This window comes from Meleagris gallopavo, chromosome Z, assembly GCF_000146605.3.
Source record: "Meleagris gallopavo isolate NT-WF06-2002-E0010 breed Aviagen turkey brand Nicholas breeding stock chromosome Z, Turkey_5.1, whole genome shotgun sequence".
Taxonomy (NCBI): domain Eukaryota; kingdom Metazoa; phylum Chordata; class Aves; order Galliformes; family Phasianidae; genus Meleagris; species Meleagris gallopavo.
In genome coordinates, this window is record NC_015041.2 from 12,674,728 (window position 1) to 12,685,203 (window position 10,476).

Sequence of the window (10,476 nt, forward strand, 5' to 3'; positions counted from 1 at the left end):
AGTTCTTCAAGGCACTGTTGCCTTTCTCAGCTACACCTGGGAAGCAAGCTAAAAGCCATCATAAATGATGTATATCTTTTGGTAACTGAGAAATAAATAGAGTTCTGTGTGCAAGATTATGTGTATCTGTTCTCTTGGTAGTAGATGAGTACATAATTAAGTTGCCTAAACTTTACCAGTTTGGTGTATCTCCCCCTATGGCATTCAGCCCTTCTCTTCAAAAAGAAACAGTTGATGTGATTTAGACTATCCCATGCTTGGCAATGCTCCCAAAGTGGTGTTTACATAGCGTAGTGCAGGTGAGCCTGAGAGGATGTCATTTATAGTCAGAAGGCCTAGGGTTATGTTCAAGGAAAAGGGCAGAACTTTGCAGCTTTCTAAACTATAAATTTAATGCTATTCTTGCTATGCTCTTCTTTCTAACTTTTCGTATATATATATAAAACAGATAACTCAGGTTTCCTTGCAGCGTTAAAATACAAAGGCTGTTCCAAAAGTAGTGCCTCCTATTTTATTATGCTGGCCCATGTTGTTAGAGGCAAATGTCAGTGGAAAGGCAGTAGGGGATCAACATTCCCACCAATATTTCATTGCATGTTGTAGCCACGTGACTGATGGCAGCAGAGGGGCAGTCTGACAGAACAGCGTCTGATATGGAAGTGTGCGTGTAGCAGAGGTACATCATCAAATTCCTCCATGTGGAAAAAGTGGCACTCACTGACATTCATCAATGCTAGCTGAACATTTATGGAGACCAAACTGTGGATGTCAGCACAGTGAGGCATTACTTTTGGAGCAACATACCTAGAATAGCAATTACTGGCTCAGAGCTGTGATCTGGCTTGAGCTCACCAAGTGTCCTTTGATTAAAAGTTAGAAGAGGAAACTTGTATCATATTTGTGTTACATAGCAAGACTTGGGAATTTTGAGTATGTCACTTATTGACCTGGGGTGGCAAAACTGAGTTAAGTGTTATTTAATTTGTAGCAGAAAAATTATTTTAAAATACAGTTTTTTGATAATCATGTCTATCTTGCTTGCAGGCTTCTTTTCCAAACAGTAACAGCTTTGCCAAGAAAGATCTAAAATTCTTTCAACTTTGTAACCTATCTCCTGCATCTTAAATAATTGTCTACCAAATATGCAGTGAATTGCAAAGAAACAGAGCAAGCACTGACTATTTTGCCTTCCTCCAAAGATGTGGGTATTTAGGCCTGGGTGGAAGGTTCTATCTTATACCTGTGTCCATGATGTCTACATAGGCTCTTGCCTTGTGCACTTCAGTGGTTCCAGCCTTGGAGGTCAGCTCCACTGCAGGATCCACACAGTGCCACTCAGCAAGGGCAGAGCAACTCTGATGCTGCCAATTGTGACAACAGCTGCTTGAAAACAGTTCCAGGCTTTCTGCACTGATAATGGCTAGTGACTCTGTGGCTTATCCTCTGCAAGGTAGCATTTGAAATACTGCTCTCTTCCTTTAAGCACTTTGAAGTTCCCGTATGTCAGAAGCAACTGATACTTTAATCTGCTCTCAGTTAACACCAGTTTGAAAAGGGCTTGGCACTTTTATGAGAAAAATGATCCCAATTTGAGCTCAAAATATTTGCTGAGTGATTTCTAAAAGAAGAAAACTTGAAAAAACATGTTTGATTTATCATTTGCTGAGACGTAGCAGACACTTTCTGGGCCAGGTGTAGATTAATCTATCAGCATTTTGCCACTGTCATAGGAATTTCCAACATGTGCCACCACGTTATGTGCCTGTACATGAAAGAGTTGATTCCTGGTTTTGGTTTCCAGCTCAGGTAACAGCATGAACATTTGCCAGAAGACTGAGATCTACACTGACATACAGCATGAAATAAGCAGTCATTTTAACAAAAGTGATAGGTAAATCTGCACATCGTGTAATAAAAATGTGCCCCGTGCAAGAAACTAGTGCAGCTTTAGGCAGAAATTTGTGTTCAGTATGATGCATTATGGAGTTAAGGCAGATGTCCAGCAGAAAATGGCGTGTTTGTAATCAAAAAGCTATTTTTGAAATGAAGAATACCAGTGTCTGTAGCATGAGTGAACTGTTTTCTCTAAGCTGCTTTGAAAAGCTGAACTGTTTTGACTGCTGCTTTCCATAACAGGCAGGCACCTAACTCAGAAGTATTCACCTGAAATGAGTGAATTATAGCAAAGCAGCATGAAAATGAATGCCAGATTTTCTAGTGGGCTGTGTAAGGGAAGACTTCACAGATGGCGTTGTTAGTCCTACCATTGATGTACAGTTTATCATGACGTTTCTGGTTTCTTATGTCTCTGTTCTGTCATGCAAACATTGAGTACCCACCCTCACTATTCTTTCCATATTCCAACAGCTTTTCTCTCTTATGCTAAGATAATGTCAAAGAAACTGTGGAGGTTTTTGAGCTTGGTTTTCCACTTAAAACTGTAATTTTTTATCCTTTTTCTTTCACATGTGGTGATTTGAGTTGGATGATGAACTCAGACTTAACCATACAGAAATGAACATGGAAATCTTGCAAGTTGTACAGTGGTGTTTCATAAATTCCTTGGTTACTATTTTTTGGAACAATATATTTTGAAACTCATCTTTTTAATGATAATTTTTCATTTCTGCTTCTTCTTGCTAGTAGAACTAAAAAGGTTAGAGAAAAAATATATAAAATATGAGTGTTAAAAAAAATACCTTCAGTTTTTCAAACTTAAAGCAAAGCTAGATAGAAGGCTTGTATATTCTTATTTCCTAAAACTGTTTGTTTGCTCCTTATCAATGAGTGTCTATCTCACAATTGTTTGAGCCAGTTATATTGTCAGCACAGATGTTATCCAAAATTTCAGCTTCTTCTTATCATAGAAATTCCTCTTCATAAATCCAGGTACGACAAGTGCTGAATTTAGAAGCTAATTTGTCTTTGATCTTCATTCCTGCTGCAAGACTCACATTACATGTCAGGCTGCTCAGAGAGGCTGTGGAGTCTCCTTCTCTGGAGGTATTCAGAACCTATCTGGACACTTTCCTGTGCAGCCTACTGTAGGGAACCTGCTGTAGTAGAGAGCTGGACTAGATCATCTCCAGAGGACGCTTCTAACCCCTGTGATTCCATAATTTAGCGTGATTCTGTGATTCTATGTCATGATGAGAAACTGAGTCAGGATTTACTTGAGCCTCTTACTTCATGCTACCTGCCTGCACATCATTTTTATGCTGTATGGAATCACTGGCACTTGATTTCAAACCTGAGGGAAAGGTGGGAGTTTTTTTTCTGAGATGAGGACTTCATTATCACTGAAAGAAAGAGTTTCATCCATGCCTCTTGCTGGTTCCCAAACTTTCACTGTTTCTCACATAGGCTGGCACAAACCTCCTTGCAGTCATACAGGAAGCTGTTTTGGGGAGCTGATCTCTTTTTTCCCCCAGTGTCAGCTTTCAACTGGCCTCCCTTGTCTTGTCCAGTGTGCTGCACCATCATACAGGCTCCTGGAGCAGGAGGGAGCAAGCGTTCTGGGAGCCTGCTTTTTCTAGGCAGCACTGCTGGTTACATCTGCCAAAGGAATTCCTGGAACTGCAGTCATTGAGAGATGGGTATCTCCAGAATGCAGCTCAGTGCACCTTCACTACTTCCCTAGAGGCATCCATTAAGCTCTCCAAGTTAGAAGGCAAGAATCCATGTCTTTGTGCCCATAAAGCATGCCAAGGAGCCCTAGGAAAAGAAAAGTGGAAAAGCCCACCCTGAACAAGGAAGCCTTTGAGGCAGTGAGGCCTGTGTCCTTAACAGTCTGGGGAACATTTGCTGGGCGGAGTTTTGACAGCACCGTGTTGGGATTGTTGAAGAACGTATGCCAGGTTTGTTTGCAGAGATGAGACGAAACAGACCACAGCAAGAAAAGATTTCCTGCACTTCCTTGTTCTGGTATTAGAAGAGAATCCACAAAGAGATTATCTAACTTGTAGCTACTGTTTAATGCAAATGTATTATTTTAGTACATGGCTTAGTTTGCTGTCTAGGTTTCTTACCTATATCTTGACGTATTCAAGGAAATCTGAGGTCTGTGGTAGTGTTGAAACTAGATGATCATTAAGGTCTCTTCCAACCCAAACCATTCTCTGATTCTCTGAGTGCATCCTTCATGGGCAACAAAGTGATCAAACTCTTGAATAAGGTCAGTGTAAATTGTGTTCTTGGGAGCCTGGCAGACAATAGAACTGTATCAGGTAGCTGTATCAAAATTCACTGCTGGAGCCTTAAGTGTTAAGAGGGCTTTGCAAGCTGTGGGTTGTGCTTGCATCATTGAGTTTGTGTTTGCATTGCCTGAGAGCAGCAGTGTGTGGTGAGAGCCATTGCAGAGCCATTCCTCACCACAGTATGCTGCTGCACTGGGAACTGAATGCAAGATACTTCACAGTATGAGTCAGCTGGGCATCCTCTCTTTTCACAATTGTTCCCATTTATCTTTCACTGTATAATTTAGAGACTTTTACCAAGACAAAGCATATAGAGTCTGTCTTCTTCCTCCAAGTCCATAAGTCATAGCATTTTTTGGCTGACTGATAAGACAGGACACATGGAGAGAAGTAATATACAGAGGAAATTTCTGTGTCAGCAGCATATCCTTTGACTTTGCAGCAGTCACTCATGTTTGTTATATGACTTTTCTGTCTTTGTGAGGAAGTATGAGCTTAAATATTACATTGTGTAACCAGGATCACTACCGGATGTATATATTCAGTGTTATATATATAATTTTTAATTTTTTTTTTTTTTTTAACTTTAAGTCTGGTATGTATTTCACCTCTTTGTTGTTTCTAGGAAGATAAAAAGAGCTTTCTGATTGCCTAGTCACTGTCACCTGGGATTCATGTTTTGCCGACAAAAAAAAAAAAAATAAGCAGTTCTGGAAGCATCTGCAAAGAATATTTTCACATTTCTGAAATCACTATCCATTTTACTGTTTTGAAGAAAAAATGGTCCGTATTGTTTGAATTTTTATTGTCTTGGGCTTGACTGTGCTCTGTTAGGTATATACCTACGAGGTAATCATATGTCTATCCTAATGCCATATCCTGTGCAGACAAGGAGGAAGTTATTTGCATTTATTTCTACAGCAGTCTTGAGAGTATGATGGTTTGTGTCATTCTACATAATGTGTTCTTGGACAATGACCTAAACAAGGTGGCAGAGACACTGAAGTTTGCCATAAGCACCACACTTTGCCAAAGATTTTGATGTTGTCTTGGGCATTAGATGACTCCTGTCACAGTTTGCCTCTGTAAATCAATCTTCATATGTGTGGTAATGCACACTTTGCTGAGTATTTCGGAGTTAGTTGGAAGCAAGCACAACAGCCTCGCTAGGCATTATTTCTTCCAAAGCCCAGCAAAAGTGCAATAGGTAACATGGCACTTTACAACCATCAGTCCTTCTGCTTTCAGCCATATGGATCTTGCTGTCTACTTGTCTTACATGAGTTAATCAAACTGTCACTCTCTAAGATGACACAGCTTATGTGCTGACTCAAACATGGTAAGAGCTGCAAGAAAAATCTAAACGGCCTACACTTGTCGGGACTTGCTGGAAGGTGGTGACCATCAAATAAACCTTGGGCAGATTACGGAGAGGTGGATCTCTCATCCCTGCCATAAAAGCCATCTAGATTCTCTCACTTTCTGAATGGCACCCTGGGATTAATTATGTCTTTCCTCCTGCAGAAGCCACAGGATACAATAGAATACTCATCAGATTTGCCCTTTTAATTTTAAGCAAAAACCTAAAAAAAAAAGCTTGGCTATAAAAGGAGGGTGCTTCAAGTCACAGTAGAGGGCATGCTGAGAGACTTTCCACTCAGATTTGCAGGCCATGGGTCATATTCTGTTCTTCACAGTACCTTATTTGCCTTGCTAAAGCCAACATGATGCAAGTTGAAGAAAAATTTGTCTCTAGAGATGCAAACAAGTATCCAAGCTTGAAGTGCTGAGCTAAGCTTTCAGATATCCTGAAGTCAGTCCAATGCTGTTACCAGTATTCAGGGCTAATGGCTGTCTGCTGAGGAAGTGTTTTTTAGTGGAAATAACGTTGTTTTGGTAGACTTTTTACTGCAAACATTGTAGGAGAGCAAGCCACGTGTTTTACAATCTGCAAGGTTAAACTTTAGCAGTTGGTGTAAACCTGCCCGGCTGTTGAGAATAGTTCTGGTCTTGAAATCAATGACAAAAAGCAAATACTAGGGCTTTTATTGATGAATTCACTTCTTAGGCATTCCAGTGAGTGCAAATCTGAAATGTTGCAACATGCTCTACATATTGTTTGTTGGCTTTTCACAACCAGCCTTTTTCTCTGTCCTGAGCTTACTGACATGTTTTATTTCAGCTTTTGCTTTTCTGTTGTGTTTCTTGAATGTCAGGCTTCCACAGGAGAAAAAAAGTTCTTTATCTGTTTTCATTAATAAATAATTTTGTAGCTACCCAGAATCATAATGAGAGAATCTTCTGAAAGAACCAGCATTTGTTTCAGATTAATTTTTTTTGTGTTATTCACAGCTGGTGCGTGAGCTTAGGCTGGTTCTTAAGGCAAATGCCAATTTGCATACATTTTGCTTTCTGTGTTATTTGAAACCAGGATGTTACATGTGGCTATAATACAAAAGGATTTATGTAGCATATTTCAGCTGAATAAGTGCATGTGTATGTTTGTGCCTGTTTTTCAGTTCACAGTCAGGTATATATTGCTGAAAACTTACCTTTTACTTAGAAATATTTGGTCAAACTTGTGCTCTAGCTTCTGGCTTCTGAAATGATCAGTCAAGTGCTCATTTCACCAAGTAAGGTATTGTGAGCAGATGGCATCTCTGGTCCGTTTATTTTGTGTGCAAACTCTGGTGTGAGCTGTGAAACTGTCTCTTGCTGTCCTGACTTGGAAGCAACTCTGAATCTCCAACACTTGAGATCAGCTTGGCATTGAACAGTGATTCCTCACTGCCTTGGAAACAGCTCCCAGTCTTGCTCTGCTTCTTTGTTTGGTATGAGACAATAAAAAAACATTCCAAAAAGTTTATGTGAGGTGTTTCCCATTGCCATAGCTTGAGTGGAGCATGGGACAGTAGTGCCTGTCTGAAGAATTGATGGACAGTGCAGTGGCCCCTCAACCTGTTTTGGGTATGGAACGCAAGTCTTGGTTCAGAAACAGATGGCACCAGTCCAGACATCATTAAAAGTGAACAAGGGGAGGCATTCAGATACAGAAGATACAGATCAAACCTGTTTGTCCTGGAAAATAGAGCTTTCTCCAGACTGATCAAGCCCAGCTACCTCAACTTTTCTTCATAAAAGAGGTACTCCAGCACTTTGATCATCCTCATTGCCTCCCCTGGACCTTCTCTGACAGTTCCACATCTTTCTTGTGCTGAGGACCTGGACACAGTGCTGCAGGTGTGGGGCCTCACAAGGGCAGAGCAGATGGGGACAATCACCTCCCACTCCCTTGTGACCACCCCTGTTTTGTTGCAGTTGGCCTTCTGGGCTGTGTTCAGTTTTTTGTCAGCCAAAACCTTCAAGTCCTCTACCGGGCTACCCTCTATCCATTCTTCGGCCAGCCTGATGTATTTTGGGGATTTCTTTGACCCAGGTGCAGCATCTTGCATGTTGCCTTGTTAAATCTCATGAGGTTGTCGTGGGCCTACCTCTCTACCTTGTCCAAGTTCCTTTGGGTGGCATCCCTTCCCTCCAGCATGTCAACGATGTCACTCAACCTGGTGTCATCTATAAACTTGATGAGAGTGCATTCAGTCCCACTGTCCAAGTCACTGACAAAAATGTTGAACAGTACTGGTCCCAGTACAGACCTTTGAAGGACACCACCTGTCACTGGTCTCCAGCTGGACATTGCGCTCTGACTTTCCGAATGCAGTGATCCAAAGAATTCCTTATCTAGAAATTGGTCCACACAGCAAATCTATATCTATCTCCCCAGTTTAGCTCAAATTGTCTTCTGTCTCCATTGAGTTACTGCTGTCCATTCTCCATTTGCTATTTACAGTCAGGTCTGTCAACCTCTCATCATAAATAGAGCTCTGTGGTATACAAAGGATCAAAAAACATACATTCAATTTTAGTAGATGCTTTCTATAGCATGAATTTAAAAAGAAGCAGCAGCTTCAACTGTCATTCAAATTTATAGGTTGCAACTTAAGCGTTTTTTGTTTTCTTGATACCTTTTTTTTCCTTGTTCTGTTTTTGTTTGTTTGGTTGGTTGTTTTAGTTTGGTTTGTTGTTTTTTTTTTCTCATCTCCACCTACTTATTCTGGGCTACTTGTAGGTCAGCCTAGCGTATTAATGGGCTGAAAATATTGGCGTATGTAAAGATTAGATACAAGGTTCAGCACTGTAGATCTTAATGTGGAGATTTTGAAACTCTGTCTGAAAAATTCTGTTGAAACATGGATCATCATCTAGTATTCATCTCACTTTTCCAAATTCTCACTGGTGCTGAAGGGCTGTCAAGATTTAGTATTCACTTAAATAAAATGAGACAACATGATTTAGTGTATAATCAAAAATTAGTTCTAAGTAAAAGGGTGACATTTCACAAGGTCACTATTGTTTCTGTAACAAAAGCAACTGTCTGTACTGCAAAAGAATGGAAATAATTAAGAAGACTTTTTGAACCCAATTAGAACAGTAATCAAGAAATGTGGTATACTTTGGGAAATATGCTAGAGTAGTTGTAATAAATATTAGTTTTTCTCTCTACAGACATTAGTTTGTCATTGACATCTGATCAAAGAAGTAATTTGTCTTTTGATTCATCAAATTTGATTAACTACGTTTCTGACACTGAGCTGGTTAGTTTTCCTAGAATCTTCTTTCAGATATGGATGCTAAGTATCATCTGTTTTAAATCAGATGTTTGCATTTATATATTTTATGCCCTAATATTTTCTAATTCTAGTCTTATCATACAGTCTCATTCTCATGACTAAGAAAATATTAGCTATGATGTTTCAAATTTAAGAGAACTCTCAACATATTTTACACACAACAAAAAAAAAAAAGAAGAGAAAAAAAAACAATTAGCAGGATCTCATGAAGTCTTTCTATATATTACCACTGGAACTGTCTTGGATCTTTGTGAGCAACAGAAAAATTCACAGTTGATGGCTCTCTATAGGTATTAGGATATGAAAATATGTACTTTGGGAAAGTCCACATTTGTTATGATGATAAAAGCCTACAATACACCATTCAGGAGTTTAGATTTCCAAATAACCTTAGTGTTCAAGAGAAAATTAGCATATAATCACAGAATATGTCTGAAGAGACTGTTAATGTGTCTGTTCTATCAGTAGGCAGAAATTAAATGGTCAGACTAATAGTGTGCTATGATTGTCTCTTTTGCTGTCATAATCCTATTTACTTGTAATTTTAAGATATCCAAAGATCCTTCATAAGTGGCATGATAAAAATGACCATCAGCTTACTGTAGATTCCTAAAATGTTGCACCTTAGAAAAACAGGAAAATATCACTATGAAGTTTTTGCTGAAGGTGTCATCCTTCTTTATGGAGGTGCAGTGCATTTAAACCTACCAGTAAGACCTGTGGATATGTGACATCACAGGAACTTCTATGAGATATTCTTAAAGGCGCATTCCTGGGCAATTTCCCAGATAAATTTAAATATTTTCAGCCAAATGATAGACTATGCGGAATGTGAAATAAAGCTTTCAAAATTAAATGTATACAGGAAAATTACAGAAGAATGTTCTGTCCAAAGCTAAAGTGTATCTTGGCTTGATTTTGTTTTTCTCTTAAATTTCCACCTGTCTGAAACTCTTAAATATTACTTGCCTGTGCAAACCGCTTCAGCAGCAGTGAAGAAAAGATCAGTAAGAGATGAGTTTTTCACTGAAGTGGAATGATGTACTGAGGTAGAACTTAGTGTGTGACTCACGGATGTTCTCACATTAATTTGTATTCTCATTATTATTTTTATTTGTTATTAAGAAAGTACTTCTAAAGACTAGACCTCTGCACTCTGCACTGAGCTTGTTTTTCTGCTCACCTGTAGAGGAGGTGAATGAATCACAAAACGCCATGTGATTTAGTATGCATAAATGTTTTGGCGCTTTTTTGTGTGATTATAGCTTGTGGTTGTTGCTTAGAAAATGATGTAACATTATTCTTGAGACCTGTCTGAGTAGAAGACTCCCTCTCCTTTTGTGCTGGAGTATATACTAAGGCCACAGTCAAGATACATACATCTGGCTAAATGCAAGCAAGTGATCTGCGGACTCTTAATCTCAGTTTTCCATTGCCAAAGCACTGCAGTGAAATCAGCAGAGCAGTTGCTGGCTTAAATGTTGCATTTTTTTCACTGTAAGCAGGCACGGAATGAATCACAGAATGACCAGGGTTAGGAAGGGACCTCAAAGAATCATGAATCTCCAACCCCCTGCCACATGCAGGACCAT